At 29.6% G+C, this 6,000-nt stretch overlaps 1 protein-coding gene across 2 annotated transcripts in view; it reads left to right on the top strand.

The window, feature by feature from the left end:
• The window catches only part of LOC136079579 (cytochrome P450 4d1-like), a 51,202-nt gene that overhangs the window by 23,817 nt on the left and 21,385 nt on the right, over positions 1 to 6,000 (top strand). The gene's annotated exons all lie outside the window — the stretch shown is intronic.

Here is a 6,000-nt window from a genome sequence, read left to right as displayed (position 1 = left end):
GGGAAGCGAGTTGAAAAGTTTACTATTTGTGAGATTGAAAATGGAAAAAATTGTTGGCCTGTAGAGTCACTGGCACTAGGAATTCATCAAGGATAAAGAGAAAGGTCTTGGCCCATTTGATCAGAATCAAAATCAAAAACGGTGCAGTTTTGCGATAAACGCAATATAGAACAAAGAGAAAGGTGATAGAATGAAGTAAGGCTAAACAAATTCACATAAAAGAAAACTCTTTGAATTCAAACCTAGTTTTCTGACAAATGTGTTAATTCTTACGAATGTAGATGCTCAGGTCAAGCATAAGAATATTGAAGACTCTACTGGTTAAAGGAAGTTAACCATCGACACTATGATAAAACGATGAAACAGATGAACTTAAATTAGTCTCACAAAGAGCAAGTAGACCTGGTTAACTTTTTCAAAGATAAAACTCAACAGAAGGAAAGATAATTCGAAGACCACGAATAATAGGTAATGATAGATTTAAAAAACTTGATGATGACGATGCTTTTTTTGTTTTTTATAGTTTTTGGTACTTCAGTCATATCGGAGTTAGTTAAAGATCTTGACTCGAAGCACAGATAGTAATCATTACACTATTTAATAGTCTACTCAATTGCCTCATTACTATTAATAAGCCCTAAGACGTAACAAAGGGCTCTATATGTGTTCTCAACAATGCACACCAAAGGTCCGAACACGGAAACCATCTATGCGCAAAATTGCACTGTTTTTACTGTGATATTTTTCAGTTAAGATGACCTGACTACCGGTTGTTTCAGAATTATAAAAATAAGCTTTAGAATTGTGCCCTTGTTAGGAGATAATAGAATGAGTTGTCTAGTCATAATAACATATTCACATACAAAACCTTAGCAATGAGTCAAGAAGCTCCAGCATTTAATACAGTTACGCCAGCCTAATAAATAATGAAGGGGTGCAAAGGTGGTCAGCAACTAAAATCTGTTTAACTCTTTAGTCTTTACTTAGGAGGCCTTCTAGACGACAATAGTTGAATTGCGTTAACATCTCCTAAAAATAAGTATTTATTCGAGAAATCTCTAATTTTTACTTAATCAAGAGCCTCAAGGAAGGGGATTTTTAAGTTGGAGTTTGTTTCTCTTAGCCTTTGCTTAAAGAAAGCAAACCCTACAAACCAGCTGGGCATCAGGCAGACATGTCATTAAAGAAGGAATGTAGATAATAGTTGTTGTACTTTGATATGCTGAAGATGAATTTTTATACTGATCTTCCGACAGCATCTAATTTATAAAAAATTGTTTTGTTATAAATTCAAATTTTTAAGCCGTATGATAGATTCAGTACAGCCAGAGATTTGAACAAATGCGTTATATTTAGTGGCTGAAAAAAACGAATTCCAGATTATATAAGAGCTCTGGAGACTGATCGAAATTGAATAATGCGTTCTTTTACATTTGCTGTTTGGGTACTAGCTATGTTTTACAAATAGTCCCAATTATCTCATAGGAATCCAAGATATTTTAGCTTTTTTTCAAGATGTAGGGAAGATAATTTAATTGAAGTTAATTGGAATTGTGTTTTTTGTAATTGAACTTTTGCCTGAGTAATAAACTTGTTTTTTTAGTGTTTAGTTTGATTTAAAGGATTTTACATTGTGCTTGAACTTTGTTTACGAATTCTTGCGGCCCAGAAAAAGAAGGACATGGCCGGATTATGTCGTCTGCATAAGCAATAATGCATGTGTATATGCCACTTACTGTTGTTCCAACTTTGCAATCTGAAACAATTTGACTTAATATACTTTCAGTGTAGATATTGTACAAATGTGACAATAAAATTAATCTTTGATGTCAAAAGTTGATAAGACTATTTAATTAAGCTCATTTATGAGTTTTGGAATATGACGGTATTCGATATTGTTTTTAGAAATTGTGGGAGTGTCGAAAGTCGTGTGATATTTTTGTTGAAATTCTTTTTTTTTTATCTTGTGTTTAAAATTGATTTAATCTTCGGATATTGTTTCAAAACTTATGAAAATTAATTTTCCGAAGGTATTCAATGTTTTTGGTAAATTTATTGATTTTTAAGTTATGTACTGCTTTTACAGTTTTACGGATTTTTTTTCGTGTAAGATTATATTTATTAAATAAAATACATTCCTGCGATCGGTTGTATTTTCCATTCCTTAAATTGAAAGAAAAGAATATCTTTACTCAACTTGATTTCTGGTGTCCACCATGATAAATCATATATGCAGAACTCTCTTTGTTAGAAACATTCTTCCATTGCAAGAAGTGCAGCATTTTTTATTTTTTTAAATGTTGTTTCAGTTTCTATTTCTATTGATTCTCCAATAAATAAGAGATTCTAATTATATATTTTGATAAAACAGTTATTGCTTCAAGTATAATTAGAGATTTTTTTTTTTCAACATATTATTTGTAACTAACGGGAAATGCGGAATTTATCGGACAAATCCTAATTTCATTATTTGGACATAATAATTAGTTTTTGTGGTTTATCTTTGATTTTATCACAAAAACTGAATATTACTTGAGCATAATAATCAGTTTTTGTGATAAAATGAGGTTAAATACAGCTGAACGAGAACCTTTTCTAAAGCGACTAAAAATGTTTTTTGTAAATAAACCTAATATAAAAAAAAAAAAAAATCGTAAATCATTTTGAAAAGAAAGGAATTGCTCGAAGTACAATATATGATAACCTAAAAAGACTTGAAACTGTTCAATCGTTTTCTGATAGAAAGCACCCTGGTTGTCCGACATCCTGGACTAGAGAAAAGAAAGCCGAATAAACGAGACTTGTCAACAATCGAAAAGGGGTCAGTCAGAGAAAAATAGGTATTAAATTCGGTGTAAATCAATCGACAGTTGGTCGTCAGTTAAAAAAAATGAATATTAAATATAGAAAACGTGAAAAGACTCCAAAATACTCTTTAGAACAACAAATAAAGGCAAAGAAAAGAAGCAGGAAATTAGTTAACCAACTCTATAACACAAAATCGCTTCTTGTCATCGATGACGAAAAATACTTTTCTTTTGCAGGGGACAACATGCCTGAAAATTCTGGATACTACACAAACAACAAAAAGACATGGCCAGAAAGTGTTCGTTTTATAGGAAAGGAAAATTTCTAAAAAAATTATTAATGTAGATAGCCATATCTGACCGTGGTATGTCCGAGCCATTGTTTCGCACTTCCAAGGCTGTAGCGATCAATTCATCAACCTATATTAATGAATGTTTAGAAAATCGACTTCTTCCATTTATTTACAAGTATCATGGAGACTTTAACTAATTTTTTTGGCCAGATTTAGCAAGTTTTTATTATTCTAAAGATTCTCTAAATTGGATGGACCAATATGTCTATTACGTTGATAAAGAATCCAATCCCCCAAATGTGCCTCAAGCACGACCAATTGAAAATGTTTCGGGACATTTGGCACAGAAGGTTTACGAGGGAGATTGGCAAGCTTCAACAGAGCAAGTTTTGATTGATCGCATTAAACTAAAACTACAAGAAATTGATTTAAACTTTTTACAGTCGCATATGAGGCGTCAGAGCAAAATTGAGATCAATTGCAGATGGTGGTGTTTTTTCATATAAAAGATAATATATTTTTATTAAAAGATAAATGCTTTATTTAAAAAAAATATAATAGTAGTTTTTTTATTTATTAATAAGTTATTGACGTTTTTATTTTGTCCAATAACTTCCGCATCACCCGTTAGTGTTAGATTTTCTTTTTTTAAGAATAATATTTGTAGTGATGGGTAAATGGTCACTCAAGTTTACATGAGAAGGAGGAATGAACTGACAGTTGATAAATTCTTTTAAGACTGAAATGTGATTGATATTAGATGAATTGTTTAGTGTTTTATGTTTATAAGTATAGGAAGGACCATTACTATTAGTTATATCAAAAAAGATCTCATTTAGTTCAAGAAAACTAGATAAATGCCTAGAAAATTTGTTTTGTGTTTGGTTGTTTCGGACTTCAATTTCATATATAATCTCAGGAAATGACTAGAAATCACCGGTAAAAAAACATTCTCTTTCCTTTTGACACGTTGAGTATAGACAGATATTTTTCTGAGGATTCAAAAGTATTTTTGCATAAAGTGAGATAAATTCCAATAAAAGTCAAAATATTGTTGCCACACGAACTTTTTATAACAAGAACTTGTTCAAAATCGTGTACTACGTGAATTGACAGCAGTAAATTTTTACGAAATAAAAAAGCATTTTCCTCGAAAGGTCTTCCGTATTCTTTTTCTTCAGCAGAGTGAAAATATAATTGATTTGTCGGACCTGATAGATCATGTAAAATAAAACACTCAGCATTTAATAGCCAAAATTGCGATAAAAAAATTATATTGAAAAAATAGAAGAATATTGCGTAGAATAAATTAAAGTATTCGTTCAGATTGGTTTAAGATGTCAGATTGACTTTTTGTTACTGAATGCGATATTGACAATTTATTGTTATTGTTTTGAAGCATCTTATCAGTTATAAAACTTTCGCGATACTTTTAGAACTGTTTAAACATAATATTGTGATCCCAAACTCTTTAAAAAGAGCGGTTATATTTATTTGTCCAGTTGAGCGTGACAGCAATTGGCACTCCGTCTATCTCTTATTTTATGCAATCGGACCAAAGATCTTTTAATGTGGGTTGTGATGTCATAGTGTTATGGTTAAGGCCGGCGCAATGGGAGTGTGTGAGAACCCCCTCCCCCAATTTAATGAGTTTTTTGTGCATTTAGTCGGCTTTTTAGACAAGCCAGTTAACAAATTTTGATAGTAAGTCGGCAAATTTCAAAAACCTGTTATATGGCTTTTAGTAAATGGTATGAAGATTATACGAATTTCGTTTTGGATAATCTTCATAAACAAGGGAAAGTATAAAAAGTAAAAACATTTACGACCAATTACTGACCTGGTTTATAATATTATAAAAGCAAACAGATTTTTTGAAGTTTTTATTAGTGATTGATATTTTTAAAGTTAATTATCAGAAAATCTGTAACAACTGGGTTTTTAGTAACAGCAACTGGTTTCTAGTAACAACGTTTGTTATTTTTAATTGATTATAAAAAATGTGGTGCTTTATTGTAAAATAAATGTTGTAAATACAACATTGTTTGCGTAGCATTTATAAAATGACATTGTAATAAATTATAAAATGACGTTGTAATAAATTTTCATCAATTTTAAAAATACGCTATTAAACTTGTTCTTAAATATACAACATAATGTTAACCATGTGAGAAGCAAGGGATTTTAAGATAAAGACCAAATTTATCAAAAGTTTGACTTTTATCAAAAGTTTGGCCTTTGAAAATAGCATTGTCTTCGAGTTCTTAAAAATAAAAAGCACATAAAAATATACTTTAAATATAACTGACAAAGGATTTGACTGTGTTGTTATTAAAACAAATTAAACAAATTATCTAACTTTAAAAGTTTCTTTACTATTTTAAAAATAAATAAGGTTAATCTATTACAACAGAATTTATGAATGCATTAAATTATTATCAAATACAAAGGTTTTAGATTTTACACCTGATTGAGCAGATATTAACAGATTTTAAAAAAGATTCAACCATATCTTATCGTATGGTCAAAAATAGAAAGGGAAATATTCTAAGGCCAAGCATGCTTAATCATTTTTAAAAACTTTATGTCAAACGTGCACTAATGAGTAATGGCTGCATCATTGTTAAATTAAGTATTAATTATCAGCAATTACTTTCAAGGCAGAACGAATTTTTTTGAGTTAATTAAAATTTAATAAAAGAAAGTAAAAAAAATTAATATAGATAAAAGGTCAAAAATTAAATGAAAAACAAAAAAAATTAAATATCTCTTAGTATGTATCAAATTTTTGTTACATATTAGAAAGTTAATATGTACAATGGTAAGCAAAAAAAATGTTAACAAAAACCAATTTTCTAAAAAAACTTGTATATATTATTAAGGAAAAATTTTTATTAGCA

This window comes from Hydra vulgaris, chromosome 04 (assembly GCF_038396675.1).
Source record: "Hydra vulgaris chromosome 04, alternate assembly HydraT2T_AEP".
NCBI classification, from domain to species: Eukaryota; Metazoa; Cnidaria; class Hydrozoa; order Anthoathecata; family Hydridae; genus Hydra; species Hydra vulgaris.
This window is presented reverse-complemented; position numbering and strand designations above follow the sequence as displayed.